Source organism: Lathyrus oleraceus, chromosome 6, assembly GCF_024323335.1.
Source record: "Lathyrus oleraceus cultivar Zhongwan6 chromosome 6, CAAS_Psat_ZW6_1.0, whole genome shotgun sequence".
NCBI classification, from domain to species: Eukaryota; Viridiplantae; Streptophyta; class Magnoliopsida; order Fabales; family Fabaceae; genus Lathyrus; species Lathyrus oleraceus.
Window position 1 is genome coordinate 6,933,659 of NC_066584.1, and position 24,003 is coordinate 6,957,661.

Below are 24,003 nucleotides of genomic sequence, written 5' to 3' on the forward strand. Positions count from 1 at the left end.
ATCGAAATTTTAGACGGAGTATGCCCCAACTGTTCTACCACATCAAAATCACTCTTGCGGATGATTTTCAGCATTTCTTCCATTTCCCGTTTGGCAACATCTTCGGTAGTAACTTCAACCGGTGTCCTTGACTGAGAAGGATTGGTTACTAGTTCCTTTCCTCGGGTTTCAGGGGCGGGAGGTGAGATTTCTGGAGAGAAGATCCTTCCACTTCGGGTAATTTTACTAGTCCCAACAATGTCATTAGGATTAGCAGAATTATCAACTTGCTTTATGCCGTGGATGTAAACATCACCTCCATAATTCCATGGAATGGCTTTGCTTGAGGAATACGGTATTGGGCCAGGTGCAGTAATAATTAGGGGAGCTACCTTGGGCTCAACAGTAATCTTCACAGGCACTCTAGTAGCGGTAATCTTCACCGGAACTTTGGACCTAGCAATCACAAATATTTCTTCAATAGGGTTTTCCACCCTAGGAATCTTTTCGAAGAGAATTGTGCGATCATCCATCAGCCGTTGAATACCACTCCTCAACTTCAAACAATCATTGGGTCGGGGTATACAGAGATCGCAATTTTCAGCACAACCTGGAAATAAACCAGCTTGCAACAACTTCTTCTTGATGGTCAAGAGAGGAGATGCTAAGTCAGCTACATTAGAAATGTGAGAATTGTCATCCACAACATTAACAGTCTTGTCATGATTAGGCATAGGAGCAGTGATGATATTAGGAGTCTCTGGAGGATCAAGTTCAATTTCTCCAGCGTCGATCATATCCTGAATCTTATTCTTCAACAACCAACAATCGTTTGTATCATGCCCGGGGCTATCAGAGTGATATGCACACCTGACATTGGGATTATAACGAGGAGAAGTAGTGTTGGGATTTGCAGGAGGATCTCTGAGGGTAATCAATTTTGCTTTTAGCATACCCTGCAGTGCTTGTGCTAAAGTCATATTGATCTTGGTAAACTGCCTTCTTGGTCTGTCTTGTCTGTGTTGGAAGTTTTGAGATGGCGGTGCTGCAATCGTAACTGCTCCAATAGCATGGTCACGATTTTTCCTGTTATGACCCCTCTGTTGGTACACAGCATTCGACTCGTTCCTCCCCTGGTAGGACTTTTTGGTGCTTGCAGAGGTAGCCACCTGTATCTTTCCACTTCGAATGCCGCTTTCAACACGTTCACCTGTCAATATAAGTTCAGTGAAACCTGATGAAGAACTTCCCAATAGATGGCTGTAGAACGGGCCAGTCAGTGTACCCATGAACATGTCCACTAATTCTCGATCAGTCATAGGGGGTTTGACTCTTCCAGCCAAGTCTCTCCATTTTTGAGCATATTCTTTGAAGCCTTCTTTAGATCCCATAGTCATATTCTGCAACTGTAGCCGAGTAGGTGCCAATTCAGAATTGTACTGGTAGTGCTTGTGGAAAGCTGTCGCTAAATCAGTCCAGGTGCAGATGTTAGAGCTCTCGAGCTGATAATACCACTCCAACTGGGTGCCAGACAGACTCTCTTGGAAGAAATGGATCCATAGCTTCCTATCAGTGGTATACGGCTGAATCTTTCTCACATAAGCTCTCAGATGCATCTGAGGACAAGACGCACCATCATACTTAGTGAAAGCGGGGACCTTGAATTTGCGGGGAATGACCACATCAGAGACCAGACCTAAGCCTTCGAAATCCAGACCGGGCGCCTTCTGACCCTCTATAGCTAGCATGCGTTCTTCCAGCAACTTGTACTTATCATCTTTTGGAGAGTACTGTTCATTTTCATAATCTTCATCGTCGTCCTCAGGGTTGAAGAGATCAACATTCTCCTCTTCCGAATCATTCTCTGTCTCCTCTCCTTGATCCTTCGGAATTCTAATCTTGACTCCTGCGGCCTGTCCTTTGAGCCTTCTTCCCGGGTTAATGTAACTCACAGGTTTCTTGTCTTTCTTCTTCTCGAGCAAGAGAGCCTTCAGCTCATCCTGCCCCTTGGATAAGTTCAAGATCATCTCCTGGAATTGAGCATTCTGAGCCTGGAGATCTTTGACAGTTTGTTCGAGAGCCATCTGTCTGTTTAGAAGGAAGACCGTGAGAACATTGATCCTTTAGAATACCTGTTATGCAATGTTATGTTATGCTATGCAATGTATGAAATGTTTTCAAGGACTTTTGGAATTTAACTTTGCATAAACCACCAAAAGAGGGAAACTTTTATTAATAATTTCTTTAATCAATGTTCATTACAAAAAGGAAATAATAAAAATACAATTAAAGCTCAAGTCTCCCAGGGACGGCTTCTTTTTGGGCGAAGATACGCATTGAGTCTTCGTTCCTCATTAAGCTGGCTGGTGAGCTCTAATACTTTCTTCCTTTCAGCATAGAACTGAGCTTCAAAAGTATCCCTTTCCTCTCTCAATTGGATCCAGGATTTCTTCAATTCTTCAACATTTGTAGGCATATCTGGATAAGGAATGATCTGAGGGGTACCTCCTTCAACTTTTGGTTCAACAATCAGAGGTCCGATTGCAAGATATGGCATGGTAAGCTCACGAGCTCTGGTGCGTACCCATCTGAGATAAGGCTCCATAGGAATAGAGTTTTTCTGTCCTAACGTGCTTCTTTTCACCATGCCCCAAGCTCGTACAAACCTTTGACGGAGACCTTGGGAATCGTTGACGTAGTCAAACACAGTGCCTTGAATAATTATTTCATGTGGACCATCTCTTCGAGCATAACCCAACTGACGTAGGGCTAAAGCTGGGTTATAAGTAATACCTCCTCTTATCCCCAGGAGTGGTACGTTAGAGAATTCTCCACAACGGTCAATGATGATAACATTTCCTTTGGGTTGGGGACACCAATGGATGTCTGAATGGGAGAGCGACATTATCCTTTGAGACCATTTCAAATTTTGCTCATTCTTCAAGACTGATTGAGGAAGGTGCGAAATAAACCACCTAAATAATAAAGGTACGCAGCACATGAGAGTCCCTTGCCTTTTCATAGTACGAGTGTGAAGGGAATGCAAAATGTCTCCAAGCAAGGTAGGCACAGGGTTATGAGTGAGAAATATCTTAATAGCATTCATGTCTATGAATTGGTCTGGATTAGGGAATAACACCAAACCATAGATTAGTAATGCTAGGACATCTTCGAAAGCATGGACATCCATAACCTTTAAGAATTCTCCGGCCTTATTTATCAGAAATTTGGCAAGTAAACCCTTAATTCCACTTCTTGTTACCCAATTAGTTTCAATGTCGGACTTTGTCATGTGTAAAGCCGCGACAACTTCTTCAGACTTCGGAATCTTTTCTAAACCACTAAAAGGTGTTTGATCAAGGATAGGTATCCCAAGCAGCCTGGAGAATTCTTCTAATATGGGTACCAACTGATAATCTGGGAAGGTGAAGCAATGATGTTTAGGATCAAAGAACTGGAACAGAACTCTCATCATATCTTCTTTGAAACCAGTAGTAACCAAATTGAGGATGGTCTTCCTGGAAGCCATAGCCTTACAAAACAGAGCAAAGTTAAATCCCTAAGTCCTTGAAATGGTTAGTACAATGCCATGATGTTATGATGTTATGATGTTAAGTAAATAACAAGCACAAGCAAGTCACACAACAATCATTCCTAAGTTTTAAGGCTTGCATGAGTTCCATAGGTAAGTACCCTCCCCACTGAAGTTTGGTTGGTTCAACCTGTCCTAGAATAGTAACTGGGTTCTAAAAGGATCTCAAATCATCGACCTTTCCTTAAGTCCACTTCAGTGCAAAACCAAGCGGTTGACCAAAATTTCCCTAAAGTCCAATCTCAAAGAGTGTAGTATCGAGTATCAACCAACCCCAGTCGGAACCGAAGTCAGTTATCTCACTACTTTCTAATGGTTAGGATGAGTCAATTACGGTTCTAAAGGTCTGATTAATGCTTTGATGACACCACGCGGACGCCAAATTTTTCCTCAAGTAAACACGAGGAACATCAGGACATCCAAAGTGTCACATTAACCGTAGCCATCATTTTAACCATTCCAGTATACGCCGGATAGTCACGATGATCTCGTGCTACTTACCTAAGGTACACTAGATCCAGGTGTAGGATCTTTCACTCAAGCATAAAATACCCAAGCAATCCCTTAAAAGTAAATCAGACAATTCAAATAAGTGATCTTGGTTTTTTTTTTTTTTTTTTAGGTAACCTCTCTTTTTAGTTATCCCCAGCAGAGTCGCCAGTTCTGTCATACGGTGAACTGACTTTTGTGTTTTTGCTTTGGAAAGCAAATGTCGCGGATAGCAAGAGTCGCCACCGACTTTTCTTTTATCCAATAAGGAAAGGCGGAAAAGAACAGGAAAGACCTTGATTAGATTTTGGGTTCGGGAGGTACATTATACAAAGGGAAGGTGTTAGCACCCTTTGTATCCATGGTTATCCATGGGCTCTTAATTGCTTGATCACTTATGTTTTCCTTGTCTGAAAAAAGTGTTTGAGAACTGTTTAGAAAATGTTTTGAAAAGAGAGTTTAACTTTGTAATGATTCTTGTACGAATGTATACAGAGTATTTATCTCGTTTAATTTTGAAAGTTGTTTAGAAAAATATAACTTGGCAATGATTCTAGTACGAAGGTATACCAAGTGGTGATTTTCTAATAGATGTTTTGCAAAGTGTGAGGTGTGAAAAGTGTTTTAAGTTGTGAGTCAGCACTTAAGAGTTATACCTACCCAAGGTCTTTATGGGTATTTCCTATCCTTATGAAGGTAAAATTGTCCTTACTATTGAGAAGTAAGTAGTCTTATCCTTTGGATGTAAAGGGACATCGTAGGGTCGTCGATTGGTCATCGAAGGCAACATTTGTAAGGATACCTTAGCATTCGAAGGGACGATCATCATTTAATCGTAGGCTACCACGGAGGGTCATCGAGGGATACAATCATATGTTCGCAGGCAACATCCGAGGGACTATGATTTATCTTAAGGGACATGATGATTTAATCGAAGGGTCTTTGCTAAGTGTATCCCCACATTCGCGGGACATGACCGTAATACCGTAAGGCAACAGAGAGAGAGCCAAGATCATATATTCAAAGGCAACATTTGTAATCAGTTAGGTAATTAGGATGAATCTCCACAAGGGTATCCCACAAATAAAGTGGAATACCTAGCAAGCTACCTTCTTCGGGAATATGTGAGCCCTCACAAAATTCAGCAAACAGGTCAGAATACCAAATGGGGTGCAATCAATAGTTGCACCGAACAAAGGAATCGCAGCAGTAATAATGTCAGGCAAATAATACACAGCTATGATAGGACATGTCAGATAAACACAGAACAGAACAGAAAAAAAAAATCAGCGACTGTCATGTTCGCTACTGCCTCGCCTAGCGAAGGCTTGGCGAACACTCGCTACATGTTCGCTTAGCGATGTACTAGCGAACGGCTGTGGGTTTTGATTTTAATAACAGTACGATTTCAGCAAGCTCTAAATCCTATGGCATCCATTACAGAAATTACATGGTTAAACATTCAAGACATCCATGCATACTTAGATCCACATGCAAAACCTAAGATATATTTATAAATTCAATCATTATGTCACATGTAAATTGGGAGCATAAAGCGGTAGTGATAGTGCAAACCTGTTTGCAATTGAATTGCAACGTTGAATTGGCAGATCACTCTTAGGGTTGGTGCTAGATTGAGTTGGGCGGAGGTAACCTTTGTGCAGATGAGTTTCCTTCAGGGTTTCCTTTAGGGTTGCTCTGAATTCTCTTGGTTAGCCTCCAGGGTTTGCTGTCTGTGTGGGTTTTTGTTTCTCCTTTTTGTCCACCATCTGTCTCTGTATCTGTCTGTTTCTGAATGAGGTCTTGGTATTTATAATAGTTTTTGTGACCTAATGGGCTCAGAATGAAGCCCAAAATTTCTGGTATTCGCAAGCTTCGCTAGGCGAAGGATTTTGCTCGCCTAGCGAGCAAGCCAGTTTAAGTCATTTTCTGGATTTGGCCACCTGTGTGTTGGGTCTTTGTTCCTTTAAGATCAATGTCTTGAAAAATGAGTTGGAGTGCCTTGAAAAATGTCTTGCAAGACTAACGGGTAAATTTTGGGGTATGACAATATCGTAATACCACGGCTTCTCATCGTCAGGCGCGGTGTCAACAGCAAACACATAAGCCGGTCTATCCAGACGTCCCACCTCAACACTGGGGAACTGATTCCACCATTGCACCTTGATAAAGGCAGCCAGAGTAGCTAAAGCGTCTACTAAAGGATTCTCTTCTCTAGGCACGTGATGCATTACCACCTTGGTGAAAAACGTCAACAATCTCCTCGTATAATCCCGGTATGGAACTAAATGAGATTGATGCGTATACCATTTTCCGTTAACCTGATTCACAACCAAAGCTGAATCTCCATATATAACAAGGTTCTTGACCCTCAAATCAATCGCCTCTTCAATCCCCAAGATACAAGCTTCGTATTCAGCCACGTTGTTGGTGCACTCAAATGTTAGCCGGGCAGCAAAAGGAATGTGGGATCCCTTTGGCATAACCAAATCAGCACCGACTCCGCTTCCATTCATGTTAACGACCCCATCAAACATCAAAATCCGTTCGGATTCAAGGTCAGGCCCCTCCTCCGGGATCAGTTCCTCACAATCTTTCGATTTGAGAACTTCGATGTCCTCATCAGGGAACTCAAACATCATCGGTTGATAATCCTCCACGGGTTGTTGGGCGAGGTAATCAGACAATACACTCCCCTTCATCGCCTTCTGAAAGCGGCACTGAATATCGTATTCGGTCAGAATCACTTGCCATCTCGCAACCCGTCCGGTCAATGCTGGCTTCTTAATATTGGCTTCCCAAATACATACCTGATCGAATCCATCTTGGAAATCCACAAAGTGGTACGAACCAGCATATACTGTCTCGGTCGGCGAGTAGCCTATGCCAAAGTACAACAAGTTTTCTCGAGCAGTGAATGTATTGTTTCACAGTCGGTAAACTCTTTGCTAAGGTAAATTGCATGCTCTTTTCGACCAGACTCGTCATGCTGCCCCAGTACACACCTCATAGACCCCTTGAGGGCTGTCAAGTATAGGGTTTACGGTCTCTCTCCATAGGGAGGCAACAGAATCGGAGGCTCCTGCAACTTATTCTTTTATTTCTCAATGCCCCTTGGCAATCATTATTTCACCTGACCGTTTGATCTTTTCTTTTCAACATCTTGAATATGGGTTCACATGTGGCTGTTAGGTGAGATATGAACCGTGAAATGCAGTTCAATCTACCTGAGAAACCACGAACCTCTTTCTCTGTTCCCGGTTCAGGCATTTCTTGTATTGCTTTTTCCTTTTTTTTTTTTTAGCAGGATCAACCTTGATTCCTCCTTCGCTTACAATAAGCCCCAGCAATTTACCGGACCGCACTCCGAAAGTGCACTTATTCGGATTCAACCTCAGTTTGAACCGTCTCAACTGGTCCACTCAGCTTGGCCAGATCTACCAGATGCCCCTCTTCTGTTTGGGACTTTGCTATCATGTCATCAACATAGCATTCGATTTCATGATGAATCATATCATGAAACAAAGTCACTCTGATACGTGGCACCGGCGTTCTGCTTCACTAGAGGACAGTCTTCTCTCCATGGTAGCTTGTGCACAACGACATCGGTATCCGACCCTGGCATATCCTGACACGACCAGGCGAAGGTATCCACATGCTCTTTCAACAGGGCTACCATTCTGCTCTCGACTCGCCTCTGAAACGACCCCAATTTTCACTTCCTTTCTGAACTCGGCGGTGCCTGGAATATCAATCTGGCATCGCTCCTCGTGCGGTTAAATCACTTCTCCTCTTATTTCAACAACCTGGCTAATTCCCAGCAGATCGCAATCTTCTTCGCTTTCTTCTTCGGCATGATAGATCGGATTGTCGAAGTCATCCAAATGTGTAACCGAATTGTTATCAATGAGATTCGGAGGATTATTTTTAAAGTCGGAACGAGACAAATCAAAAAGGGGAAGAATGAAAACAAACATTGCCATTTTTATTTATTTTAAAACTGCAAAAATAAATGAAAAACAGGGAACACCGCTTTTAATGTGAAAAACATCCATTTATTAATGATGCAAAATGTTGCAAAATGAAACATATGAGGTGGCCCTTACAAAGGACCATTACGTTTCGGGCAAAACGTATGGCTTTCATGCAAACAGAATTGAAAAACAGAAACATTACTCTTCAGGATGAGTGACAGTGATGATCTTTTTAGGCCTTCCAGTTCTGGACTTCCATCCCTGGTACGCACGGTTTTATCCAACCATCAAACTCGCAGTCACTGTCAGTCTCTTCACTTATCGCACAGGCGTGATCCGAATCTTCAGCAATTGCACCCACCATCACCTGACCATGCGCCGGCATGGGATTAGCATTAACATTCGGAGAGGGTGCAAAATTGATGGCCTTGGAGTCTACCAGATCCTGGACAACATGCTTAAAAGCTCTACAACCCTCAATGTTATGCCCTGGTGTACCAGAATGGAATTCACACTCGGCGTTCTCATCATAATTGGGGGGCCTCTGATTTGATCTTACTGGAGCCATCGTCCTCGGCTGAACCAACCCAAGATCCATCAATTTCTTAAACAGAACAGCATATGTCACGGGCGACTTATCGAACTGATGATCAATCCCCTTTCCCCTCACTTGGTACCCAGCTCTCTGTGCTCTCTGTTGAGGTGGCTGATGTTGTTGTCGTACCGATTGATTACCAGCAGGGGTGGTTACCGCAGTAGTGTGCTGGTAGTAACGATCCCTACTGTGTCCTCTCTGGGCATACACAGCACTCGATTCACCCTCATTCTTGCGCTGACCATTCCCAAATGGCTTCTTTACTCCAGACGACGGAGCATTTCCCTGTATTTTCCCCATTCTCAACCAACTTTCAATTCTCTCACCAGCCATTACTATGTCTGCAAAGCCAGTGACGGGACAACCCACCATCCTTTCAGCAAAAACCCCCTGCAGGGTACCCATGAATAGATCAGACATCTCCCTGTCCACCAAAGGAGGTTGAACTCTGGCAGCCAACTCCCTCCATCTTTGGGAATATTCTTTAAACCCTTCATTCGGCTTCTGAGACATACCCTGCAATTGGGTACGGCTAGGAGCCATGTCAGCATTGAATTGGTACTGTTTAAAGAATGCATCACCGAGATCCTGCCAGCTCTTGATATCCGAAGACTTCAACTTGGTATACCATTCAAGAGATCCGCCAGACAGACTGTCTTGGAAGAAGTACATCCAGAGCTTCTGATCCGTTGTATAGGCAGAAATTTTCCGGACAAAGGCCTGGAGATGAGTTTCCCGGCAAGAACTCCCATTGTATTTATCAAACGCAAGCGCTTTGAACTTTTGTGGGATCACAATCCCCTCTACCAGCCCCATGTTCGACATATTGACAACCCCCGGAGTAGCATGGCTTTCCAGAGCCCTTATCTTCTCTGCCAGCACCTGAATTTCCTTGTTTGGCAGTTGGACACCGTACTGGCCAAACTGTTCATTTAGTATGGAGAACTGATCCGCTTCTTTATCTTCCAAGACTTCAAGGAAAGGAGGAAACTGATCATCCTTCAGATTATTGCCCATATTACCGGGTCCAATACCCGCAGCGAAACCAAAGCCTCAAGCGTTATTAATCACCACATCAGCAGCCTTCCTCCTGGGATCACCACCATCCCTTGAACCACCAAGACCACTGTTGGAGACCCCCTCAAGGTTGTTACCACTGTTGGCAGTCGAAGCCCGCTCGAGCTTTTCTACTATCTCAACCAACGCCTTCTGCCCCAAGGCGAATCCTTGCATAACATTGATCAGCTCGCTCATCTTCTCTTTCAGTTCAAGAATGTCTGCTTTGGATGCATCCATCAGTTTGGGTCTGTTGCGCCTGGTAGGGTATCTGTACGGACGAGCTACGTGCAGGGGAATGATTCGGCGTGCGCGGGCAATGATTCCTGAGTAAACCCAAACACGTTAGAAACTGACACCTGCAAAACAGAAGACAGATTATTATGACTCACACATGAATGCAATGTCTATCTGTATGAGGAACACTCTTTCCTTCGATTCTGGCTTCATCGAGACAGATAAAAAATTCGACAATAACATTCTGACATCAGGATGTCTCTCAACCAGGATCTCAATCAAGAATGGATCCTGAGTACGGATAGACATGAGTTAGATGCGGATGAATGCAAAATGCGGATGATGTTGATGTATGAATGCAATGTATTGTGCCATCCTCCAAGTCATCTGATCATCAACTGCACTGAGTTACGGCCTCTGAACTGATCACAACCATCTGAGGTACTGAGCAACCACAAATCCGACTTGGGGTTCCGAAATAAACGGAACAGAATGATACATCACCATCATCACCAGCGATCCTCTGAACAGATAACCACAACACCCTCTGAACCAGCCCAGGGAATCCTGAAATAAACGGATCCCCACAGATAAATACCGCGGACAGAACTCCGGCGTCTCAGAAATAAATCCATAAATCCGACTTATAAATAGGACTCTGATCAACAACTGAACCATTAGTCACCATCAAAGTCACCACCAGAACATGCATCTGTAAGAATCAACCCTCCCCTCACAGGTGAATTCTAATCAGGTCATCCTAAGGCGGATAATGATCTCGACAATCGGGCAAAGATACTCAACGGGTTTACCCTTTTGGGTGTGCCATTGCAGCTCTCTTAAGATCGTCTAAACCAAAGATCCGGGAAAGAACGGTCACCGAAGTCAGACTCCAGGAAACCGACTGCCAATCGCTGGACTTACGTCAGACTCCAAGAAAACAAGAGGCTAACCGGACGCTGAGTCGTCAAAAGCAACAAAAAAATTGAACAAACAAGCTAACAGGGAGTCTGGTACTCGAGCCTGCTAACTGTCAAGCAAACACACAAAAAAAAGGAAAAGGGTGCCCGGAGAGATCTCGTACGATCTCCTGCCTACGTACCTCATCTGGTATGAGGATCAGGGCAACGTAGTTCCCCTTAACAGGGGAGAAACTTTCTCCTAACCAGAGACTAGGAAATGACAAACTAGAAGGGAGACTGACTCGAGCCTAATAGTTATCATGCAATCCACAATGGTCATAGGTTGAGGTTTCTATCTAACTTGCACAGGCAGCAAGCTATCCTAAACCACTCAGGCAAAGTCATACAAGCATACAAAGCAAGCACACACTATATATACAAACAGATGGGCTCATACAAGGTTAGGATGTGAAACACAAGCCACTGTAACAGGGTGATGTTAGCTCTTAACCCTAACATTGAGAGTTAGGGTGAAGCAGATGAAATGGGAAGTGTGGGTAAGACCTCACAGCTCTTATCCCTGGCCTGGGAGAGCTTCAGACAAATGAAAGTGGGAGTTCAAAAAGTTGGAACTCTTCTCCACATATGACTGACACAACAAAGATCTTGGGTTAATATCCACAATGCATTAACACAAGGTGTGAGAAAAGTGGATGACACACTGAATAGCAGGAGATGGATTACACATCTCTTTTATCTGCCAATTGCCTCATAAGAGGACTTTTCCTGCTTGGCACAAAGATAAACATACACAAGCATTGCCTCTTAAGGAGGGCTTCAGACAGGTGCCTGCCCAAGTAACAGGACAGGTCTTCCAGACTACATGAAGTTAGAGAGTTATACCTCAATGGTTAAGCAACCAAGCAAAAGCAAAGTTCAAAATGAACTTAAGCAACTTATGTACCTGTGGAAACATCAGACAAATCAGTTCAACTGTACAGACAAACAGACAATCATGAATATCAAACAGTCAAACGCAATGAGCAAAGGCATAAGCCACAAGTCAAGCTCAAATGAGTTAACAACCCTACAAAACACATAATGTTAGTAGTCAAAGGTAAACATCAAATGCTCAAATGATAGAGCACCACCAACTATGGAACTTGAATGTTCAACCTGAAATCAAAGCTCAAACATGAGAAGCAAACCACTAGGTCAAGGCCTAGGGTCAAAGATGGAGAAAAAATTCAAAACAGAACATGAAATTTGACATGAATCATCCTTAATCAATCAAGAACACAATCCAAAAGGTCTCATCTCAATATCAATTACCAAATCCATTTCATGAACCAAACATGGCAAGGTATGCAAATTGTGACCACATTGTGACATCAGAAGAAACAAATGCACATTAAATCAAAAATGATTCAAATAATCTTGGCAAAATTCATGAGTAAACAGGACATACAACATGATCATCACACAAAAAATTAGAGGCATTGGATATCATTAAGCATGGTAATCACATTGCATAAGTCAAGGCAAACATAACAAGCATATATGTGACACCAATTGTCGCACCAACTTAGCATAGGCCTAAAACAGAAATGGTAATTGGTAAAAACCTCAAATCAAATCCAAAACACCATTCAACATGTCTAGAAATAGTGTGCAAAATTTCACATTCATTGGATAAAGAACAAGCATTTCAAAATGAATGAAGTTCAAGGCAATTTAGAAGCTCAAATGTGACCAACCAGAATGAAAAATCTCAATTAAATCAGAAATGATCCCAAAAATTCCAACAAAAATCATGAGCAATCACAATATCCATATCAAGCATAATACAAAAAATCAAAGCAATTGGAACTCATATGGCATGGAAAATTATTCACATAAGATGAACAAGCAAAGGTGTGACACAAATTGTCACACCTACCTTAACAAGATCATAAAACAGAAACCACAAATGGTAAAAATACCAAATCAACACCAAAATGTCAAGCCAAGAGTCTAGTTATAGCATGCAAAATTTCATAGGCATTGGATAAAAAACCAACATTTCACAAAGTATATGGCAAGGCAATGTCAAGAATGCATACATGTACACAAACCCTAGCACAAAAAAAAATCCAGCCATGCACAATTTGCAAAATAATATTCATAAAAAACTAGAGTGGATCAGGATCATCATGCAAAAAATCTCACAATTTTTGGATCAATATTCAATTTATTATGAATTTGTGAAGTTGAAGAAAAAATAAAAAAAAAAGCATGTGAAGCAATGTACATGGCATGGAGGGAAATTGGAAAATATGGCAAGGCATTAGAATTATTCCCTTCGCTGGGAATCGAACCGAGAGGCAAAATTCAAACTTGGAGCGCACCAAGGCTGCTAAACGCAGTGTTTCATTAAACACTGGCTCAGCCAATCAGAGCGCTGCATGGGCGAGCGCATGAGCCAATCAGAATTAACCCTAGCAAACACCTAAGGCAACGGTATAGCATGGCCAAAACAAATCAAAACCGTTCTCTAATCCCTGCACTTCATCTTCTTCAATCAGCACGCGCATGAACATTGTCACTCAAGAACAATTTTTCCAGTTTTCAAAATTAAGCATATCAATGTGAAGATCCTTCAATGTACATCATGAATCCATGCCTAGTTTATCCTAATTCCATCTATCATGAGAGAATCGAACACATCAAGTTTCGTGCCTGAATCTTTAAATCAACATAACTCAATGAATATGGCATGAAAAATCACGATTCAAAGCTCAGTGTTATCAGTGCAAAGAGATCTACAACATTCACACAAGAACTTTAAGAATTAGAGAGATCGAAATTGTGACCTCTTGATGAGCAGCTTTGAAATTCAATGGATTCAGGCCTTGCAATGCTCCAATGCTTCTCTATGATGCTTGTACAGTTGATTGGAAGAGAAATTGAGGATTAATTGTGCACGATTTCAACAAATTTTGGATTCACCATTAATGCTTCATGCTTTGAATGTGCTTCAATTCAGCTCTGTTTCAACCAGTTCCACGTGCAAATCTCCTTGATAATGCTCCAAGATGATGAATCAAGCAAAAGAAATGCAAGTTGTTTGGAGAAAATTGAAGAAATTGTGAGAGAAAATTTTGATGAATTTTTGTGATTCTAGATCTAAAATTGGGAATTGTGAAAAACAGTTAGAGATTAGGCTTATATATGCAATGCTAATCATGTTTAATTAATCTTAAGCCAAATGCAAATGGAATTAGTGAATTATGGAGTGTAAATGCAAAAATGAGTTTTCACCCTATGCATGAAAATGCATGGTGAATAGTGCACGAATTTGGATTGAATTTCACTTAAAAATCTGTTTTGGAGCTAATGGTGATGGTCACATGTTCAAATGATGCACAAATTTTAAACTCCAATTTTTCCCTCCAAAAATGCAAGAATTGACAAATGATTATGTGATGACAATTGATGTAATGTGATGCAAGATTTTGAAACTAGAGGTTAAAAGGAGAATTTAGCAAAAAGAACCACTTGAATTGGAGTTTTGGTTGAGAAGTTATGCCCATTTGAAGTTCCATGTACACCTTGTCAAGTCTTAATCATATCTCCTTAACCACACATGAGAAATTGATGATCTTGGACTTTTTGGAAATGGGAGAGAAAGATCTACAACTTTCATGTTCAACAAAATTTAATTTGAAGCTTTCTTGATGATGTAATCTTGAGTTGAAAACCTTTCCATTTTTGGCAAATTCAAATTATAGGTCACTTTCTATTTTTGGAAAGTTTTGTCCTGACTTTATTTTCTTCAATGTTGATGTTTGAAATGTCAAATGAGACTTGTTTGAACATGAATGAAGTATTTCTAATCACTTCCCACCTCCAAATCCAACAATTGACTTGCAGTTGACTTTTGTGGTTGATAGATGACTTGGCCATGCACAGATGATTTTGAGCCTCAACCACTTGATGAAATAACTCCAAAATGAAACCCTAGCTTATACAAGCTCAATAAAATCTCATGATGATCTCCATCTCAACAAAGACCTCATCTCCTTGAAAATCCCTGATTGGCATAATACAATTGATTAGGGTTGACCAGAGGTCAAAACCTTAATCCCAAGGAATCTAAGCAGAAATAATGAATCATGATGATGAGGATGTACCATTTCAACCAAGACAATACCCAACCTCCTTGAGGAACCAAAAAACCCTAATTGAAGCAACAACCTCAGATGGCTAGTGATCAATTCATGAGACCCTTAGGCTTGTATCTCTTAACCTCTCCCTCTTCTGATAAAGACCTAGGAGGATGACTTGCTTACTTCACATGATATGCAATATGCAAATGCCTAATGTCCTACAAATGAAATGCAATATGCTAAGCTAGTCCCAAAAGAGGAGGGCAAATTTTGAGGTGTTACAATGAGATATGTCTTTACAGGGGCTGTTTAAAGTGGGGTGAAACAGTTGTCCCATACTTGCCTGGTAGATGTTTACGTCAGTTCGGGTATAGGCAGTATGTTCCATCCCCACCTCTGGATTGTATGATGGCGACGGATATTGATGTTGATTGGATCAGTTACCATCAAAGTATTATCGCTATGATCGGTTCATCTACCGTGGCCACCACTCCATCTGATGCAGTAGGCGGTTATCTGGAGTGGTATTATTGTGTTTCCCATCCACGGTTGGTCCCTCCCCATCGTGACGCTCCTAGAGAGGTACCGGTTCCTGTATATGACGTCGGGCCATCTGATCCTGATTGGGCTCGTGTATCTACATTGATTCATCGCTATCTGAGACAAGTTAATGCCGAAGAGGAAGATCCACAGTTTTCTGATTTATTTGAAGCTTTGCATATTTCTCGTTCACATTGATTTTATGTATTAAGCTTTGAATATAATAGACATATTAATATAAAATTCATGTTTTGATTACATATTATAATCTTTTGAGTACATAATCAGGCTAATACAGGTGTAAGTAATTGCCAATGTTGCATACGTCCTGCAAATCCTAACATCCAAGTATTTGCTATATGAGAACGAAATTTCTTCCAATCTAATGTGACCGGTGGCAATGGAAACCCCTCTTTCATGTTAACCTGATAAAGTAAAATAATTAAAAGATTAAGTCATATAACATAAAATATTAACTGAAATAATGTTTGTATTTAGGCATATAAATACGTACCTGAACCCAATGATTGCGGTTAACAAAACCAATGCAATAAATAGAGACATTTGGTGAATATGAACTTGTCATCGGAAAGAAAGTCATGCACGGATTGCCTAAACAGACAAGTACAACATTATAGCGATTCGCTATCAAGTAACCTATATCTGGTAGACTCATCCATTTTTTAGGTGGCTGTGAACCAAAGGATTCTATCATCAAAGATTCTCTCACTACTGACAACCGATTAGAAAATAACTTGTCATACAAAGTTGATCTATCCTTGTCTATTAATTCCAACCCCAACTCTCTACGAACCATTGGCCAACCATCCTCACCATATCCATGCAATGATGCAATGACTCTAAATTCACAATTACCATCTGATTCAACATTAACTACATCTTCAATGTATGACCTAATATGATTAGGAAATTGAAGAATGAATTGTGGTTACTTCTTTGATAATTTGATCTTCTTAGAAGTCTGTGATGGTTGAGATTGCCTTTGTGAAGATTGAGATTGCCTTTGTGAAGATTGAGATGCCTTATCAACATACTCATGATACGAAGGGTCCCTATAAACATCATAATCTGCTGGTTTTTTCCCTTTCTTCTTCACTCCTCCTTTGGTTTTTATTTTCTCAGGTGGTGGACACAATGTTGTCATTGTTGGGTATGCTAGTTCACATACCCTACTCTTTAATGCCCTTTTCCCAATAACATCTAATGACCTAAATCGTCTCCACAACTCATCCATTGCAGAAGTCATATCCACCTCTGATCCATCGTCTTCACCTACCTCTAACTCAACTTCCATAGTTAGTTTCCTCCAATGAACATGAACAACATCAATGGGTATCGGTATACCACCTAGTATGTATCTTCCTAACTCACAAGCACAAGGTAACCCATAAGATGTTATAAGAGTACAACCACATATTTGTCTGTTAGTTCCAACATAATCAACTCTCAATAACTCTTCAGCAATACGTCTCAAAGCAGCTCGAGATACGGAACCACGCAAATAACCATAAAAGGGACTTACGTGTGCGTGCTCAACTTCGTAAAAACTCTTTTGAAAAGAAGCTCTAATGTTTCCCAGTTGTAACCTCAAGTTGTTATTCATTGCTTCCCAACATTTGACCATGTCACCTATACTGTTTCCTAACATCTGCTTTAACTTCCAATGAGCAGATTCAACCCTAAAAATATTGAAAATAACACATAAAAAATACATAGAAATAATATCAGATATAAAAATAACACATACAAAATTATAAGACGTACCGATTTGTCGTTGTGTTACCCAAATGTAGCACTCGATTAATCCATGCTCCAACAAATCTATGCCTATGTGGAGTCAACCATGTGTCTTTCACATAATTAATAAATCCACTATAATCAACACATGCTTGCTCAAGTTGATGCAACCGCTGACCATACTCAACCTCATCACTAGCCCAGACAACTTCCATCCATAATGTGTCTATCGTCTTTTGCAGGTCATTCACCACATGTTGTTTGCATTTGGCACCAACGTTTTTGTTAATGTGAAATCTACATAGCAAATTAATCGAGCTGGGAAACACAACTTCAATTGCTTTCATCAAGGCAAGATCTCTATCTGTCAAAATCACTTGTGGACACATGTCTTTCTTCACAAACAACTCTTTTAATTTCTCCAATACCCAGCAAAAATCCTCTGTTTGCTCAGACTCCATATACGCAAATCCAACAGCAAAAGTCAACTCGGTCGATGTCATGCCAACAATTTCAAACAAAGGTTGTCTATATTTGTTTGTCTTGTAGGTGCTATCCATAACTAACACAATCGGAAATATATTCAACAACTTAACTGAATCAGGATGTGCCCAAAATATCTCTCTCACCACTTCCGAGTCATCCTTTTTTCTACTCCAATACACATATCCTGCATCCTCAATAAGCTTAAACAGATGTTGTATCTCACTCCTAGGACCTCTTATCTCTTTTTGTATCACACTCTTATGCTTGTATACTTGCGTAATCCGAGTGACATTCTCAGGATAATTGTCTTGCAAGGAAAGCAATATGTGTCTAGGTGCTACATGTCTCTTTGCCAAATCAGCGACATGTTGCTTCTCATCTGTGGTCAACCTACCAATAAACGAATGACCTTCTAATCTATCCGGTAAACCATGATTATGTAACCCACATTTTACATCAATCTTCCAACCAGATCCATCTTTCGCCGGAGTCGACCTGATTTTAAATGGACATCCACATTTCTTCGACGCACTTTGGGTACCACTTTCACTAATCTTGTGTTTCCCACCTCTATCACAACCAAATATTATTTTGTTACTTCTCCCTCTCTTCCCCGTTTCAGTATCTGAACGACTGATAATAACAGTTACTTTATTGTTGATTCCAACCTCTTTAATCCATTTGATAACCTCTTCTCGTGTACCAAATCTTTCCGTCGTCATAAACGCATCAGTAGTATCTACACATATTTGGGGAAGATTTTCCATTCCTGCAAAATAAAAAAAAATAAAAAAATAAAATAAAAATAAATTAAAAAAAATTAGCGAACCGGAAGACTTCTTGAAAGACTTCCGGTATGTAAAATTTGTTCACCGGAACTCTTTCAAGAAGTGTTCCGGTTTTGTAAATTTTTTTAATTGAACCGGAACTCTTTCATGAAGTGTTCCGGTTTGCTTTTTTGTGTGTTCCGGAAGTCATTCTTTAAGTCTTCCGGTTTGGGAAAAATACATACCGGAAGTCATTTTGCAGGAGTTCCGGTGCGAGGGGTGTGAAAGTGTAATTTCTGAAATTTTCAACTAAATGGTAAAAATGAAATGGTAAATTGGTTAAAACCAATTAAGGGTAGAATGAGAATTTTTAAAATTTTATAGGGGTATGGGACTAACTGTAGGGGTACAAGCTAAAATTTTCTTCAATTTGTGACAATGAGGCCCGTTTGTTTTGGTTTTTTTTTTTTAAATGATTTTTATAATGTTATATATTTTAGTGTAAAAAAATTTTACAAAAAAGTTTTTTATAAAAGTTTCAAATGAAAATTTTGTTTGAATAGTTATTCTTAAAATGTTATTTTAGGTATTTTGTCATTTTATCAAAACTTTTTTTAAATATCAAAATTTCAAAAAATCACTTAATTTTGAAGCTATTTTAAATAATTTTTTCTAAAAATCATTTTTGAGATATAATTTTTTTTTAAAAATTGTGATTTTGACTATGTTTTGATCTTTAATAATGCATATTTATGTTATATAATGAACTATTCAATTTTTTAATTTTTTAAAAAATAAATTTAGAAAAACTTATAATATTTTAAAAAATATTTTTTGTAAAATCCATTTTAAAAATTATAAAGAAAAAATCTATTTTTTTAAAGCTAAAACAAACTGCCCTGAACTTTGTTAGTTAATTATTAATTAATTTTAATGAAATGTGAAGATGAAATTCTCCCTGTTATGTGGATGCACAACTGATATGCTTAGTATGTAGGTCAGTGAAAATTCATTTATGCTATTATTTATGAGGTTAGAATGAATGAAATTTAAATTTAAAAGCAATGTGAAAATGAAATTGAAGTGAAGATCATCTGTTAATGAAATGCATGACTGTTGAAATGTGTATTAAGCGTGGTGAAAATGAGCTTGAAATGAAATTTGTTTTATGTAATACACTTCTGTTAGTTAGGCATTAGTGAAAATTGTGTTTGTTAGTTGAATGTGATTCAAATTTAAAAGCAATGTTAATGTTGAATGCGAGTTGTAATATGGATGTACGTATGTTTTACAGGGAGACTTTTGTTAATTGTTGGACATGGACATGGACATGGAATGCTTGATGGAGCTTGGATTTGGTCATGGTTTAGGATGATTTGGATCATGATTGGAATGGAATTAGGTGTTGGACATTTTCGCATGGTTCATGGGATTTTGAATGGAACTTATTGAATGGAATGACTATGATTGTAATTGGAATTGGTTATATTAGTTTATGTTTTGAAATTTATATTTGTAATGTTGGAAATTGGTTTATGTGAGGTTTGAATTTGGTTGAGATGTAATGATTTATGGTTTGTAAATTTTGGAATTGTGAATTGTGAAATGTATGTGAATTGGTGAATGTAATGTTGAAGTTTGATGAAATAAATGTCATTTGAAATTTGAATGGTTGGATATGAAATTATAATGGTTATGTAAATGGAAGTGAAATTAGTTTGAAATTGGATCGTGGTTGTTTTGAAATTTGAATGTGGTGTGAGGCTTGAATGAAATGGATTTGAAATGAGTGAATGAAATTGCATTTGAATTGAATAAAAATGGAATATGTGGATTATGATTTGGAATATGATGGAGTTAATGGTTAAAAATAGTTTAATAAATGAAAAAGAAGTGAAAAAACTAAAAAGTGACCAAAAACTAAGTTGGTCCAATTGTTTATCCAAAAGTAGGTCTGACAATATTTTGTACCTGGTCACGGACGTGGTTCCTTGGTCCAAAAGGAGGCTCAACCTGAAAATGGACCAAGAAATGGATCAATCCTCAAAGCCAAGCAAAACCAATAAAACAGTGATTTGGGTGATGAACATGATATAATGCATATAAACAATCCTCAGATGGTCAATAATGATGATTTGATTTTGTTCAACTAGTTGACCAAAAATTAAACACTTGACCAAAAGTCAACTTATGCAAAAATGATAAAGTTTGCAATCTCTTTTCAATGCCATGTGGAAAATGAATCAAATGAATGGACCATGAATGAGAATCATGAATGCAGGCACATCTAACCAAACATATGGCACCGAGAATTAGGGTTTCCAAGATTACCCAAAGCAAGCAATAAGATCTATGAATGTCCAAAGTCATTAAACTATCACCATGACACAATCTCCAATGCCTTAAACACCAAGGATTAGGATTTCATACCTTGATCCATGTTAGATGCGATACTATCACCTTTAGGGATTGATTCTCAAGCAAAACCCTAACTTCTGTTAGGTATAAATAACCACAAACTTTGAATCTATGATGTATGTTTATAAGTGTTAATATGAATGTATGATGCATATGTATTTGGTCATGAGTGTGTGCAGATGAACCATGATCCAAAAGTCAGATGAAAAGGTGACAAGGGGAGAGAAAATTTTGGGGTATAACACCGATCATGGGATGTATTTGTTAACTATGTCACTAGCCACTATAATAACTTGTTCACTAAGTCACCAACCACCAAATGCAGTGGGATGGTTGTTGAATCCATTCCTTACCTCATAAATGACAATATCAATAACATGTTTACCCTGATTCCCTCACATGATAAAATAAAGCTGCAGTTTTCAATCTTAACAAAGATAACTCTCTAGGGCCTGATGGTTATGAAGGTTTATTCTTCAAGAAGGATTGGACTACAATTAATTTAGATGATTGCAATGATGTCATATAATTATTTAATAACAACCAGATTCTTCCTAACATGAACTATAACAATGTGGTTCTCATTCCTAAAACAAACAATGTTAACACCTTATGCCAATATATACCAATTGCCATGAATAACTTCATATTCAAGACAATATCCAAGGTTTCAGCTTTAATACTAGCTCAAATCCTTCCCACCACGATCTCTAAAGAATAAAGAAATTTGTCCACAACACAAATATTAAGGACTGCATCTGTCTCACTTCAGAAGCAATTATTATGTTACATTATCAATCCCTTTATGGAAATTTAGCAATCAAGATTGACATAGCCAATGCATTTGATACACTTGACTCAAACTTTTTTGCTTCAGATTCTTAGAAAATTTGACTTTTGTTCAAAATTTTGAAACTAGATCCAAATAATTTTGAACTCAACAAAGCTTTTCATTTCAATCAATGGCAAGCTGGAAGGTTTCTTTTCTTGTTTTAGGGGTATCAGACAAGGTGATCCATTTTCAACTCTCCTTTTTTGTGTGGAAGGGGAAATGTTTAGTATAGGTCTTTCTCATATAGTTGAGAGTAACCAATTGGAACTCATCAAGGGAACAAGGCACAACCACATTCCTTTTTATTCTCTTTATGCATATGGTGTTATGCTCTTTTGCACAGGCTCATTTATAAACATTCAAGTGCTCACCATTTTTTTTTAAAGATATGCAAAAGCCTCAGGGAAGATCATTAATCCTCAAAATTCAACCATATATGGAGGGTCAATATCACAATCTAGACTGGCTCATATTGTTGCTTCAGTTGGTTTCACCATTGGAAACTTGTCTTTCCTCTACTTAGGCGTTCCCATTTTCAAAGGAAAATCAATAACGATTCACTTTGAACCTATCATAGACAAAACCAAAATCAAGACAACTACTTGAGAGGCCAATATTCTTTCTTTTGCAGGAAGAATCCAACTTATTAGAAGTATCTTTTAAACCATTCTTATTTACTCTATCACCATATACATTTGTCCCATCACTTTGTCAAAATACCTTGAGACCTATATCCTCTGGTGGACTGGGCTTAAGATCTTTGACTCAACTTAATGAGGCATCTAACCTCAAATTATGTTGGGAAATGCTTAACTCTTGTGACCAATGAGCCATCTTTCTCAAAACCGGAGTGGTTTGAGGAAACATACACACCATATATCATATTTTCTCTTCAACTTAGTATGGTATCAAGTCTCAACATTTTGAACAACACCAAATGGAAAATTGGAAATGGTAGCAAGATCAATTTCTGGATAGACAACTGGTCACATGTTAGGCCTCTTGGCGACTTTCTTCACATTCCTTTCCATATCTCTCAAAGCTTAGATTTCATGTGCAATATCACATCATCAATTCAAGTTGGTACGTTCCTACTATTTTCTCTCTCTTTTCCCTAGACTGCAAGCCGCAATAACTAGCATAATTATTACTCTACATAAAAAAAGAAGTCAGGTTACTTTGAACACATTCCACATCAGGTTGGCTAACTCTCAAATATGCTTTTTGCTTCCTGACATTCACCCCCAATAATGAGTGGACCAAATATATTTGGAATCCTGCTATCCTTCCCTAAAGTTTAACTCTCATTTTGAGAATCTTTCACCATAAAATTACAACATATGTTAATTTGGCCATTAGAGGCTGCCACCTGCTTTCTATGTGTAGCCTTTTCATAAACTCCATAAAAGCCGATCTCTGTCTTTTCATTGAACGCCTTTTCTCTATCAGGCTTTGGAACTGGTTGCAAAACATCATAAACCATGCTATTGATTTCACATCTTTATCTCCACTCTCAATGTTTGCAAAAAAAAAATTGGAGCTCTCAATGATCTCTTATCATAAGTGCTTCTATCATTGTCACTTTTAAAGCTATATGGAAAAATAGAAGTGACATAAGGTTCAAAAATATGACAACATATTTCAACACTACAATCACTAACATTATTGCTTTTGTGTCATTAACAGGCAATGCAACCAACCTTAGCACTGGTCCTTCCATGCAAGATTTCATTGTTCTCAAGGCTTTTAAGGTTTAATCTCCTCCTCCTAAGGCTCCTCAAATTAAGGAAGTGATATACTTCCCTCATAATCCTTCACGGATAAAATGTAACACTAATGGTTCCTCTCTTGGCAAATTTGGCCATGCACCTTGTGGGTGGATTTCCAGATTTGCTTATAGTGATTGCCTTGGTTGTTTTGCCACTATCCTTGGTGCACACGGCTCTCTTTATGCTAGGCTTGTGGGTATTATCCTTGCTATTAAACATATAGTCAATAGAAGCTAATACTTCTTATGAATTGAAATAGACTTTTTAGTAACTACCTTGGCCTTCAAGAAGCACCACATTGTTACTTGGCAAATGAGCAATTGATGGAGCAATTGCACATCAATGACCAACTCAATGAATTTTGTTATTACTCACATATTTAGAGATGGAAACCACCGTGTTGATGCCCTTGTTAATCTTGGTTTATCCTTGATGGATTTCACTTGCTGATAGACACCTCC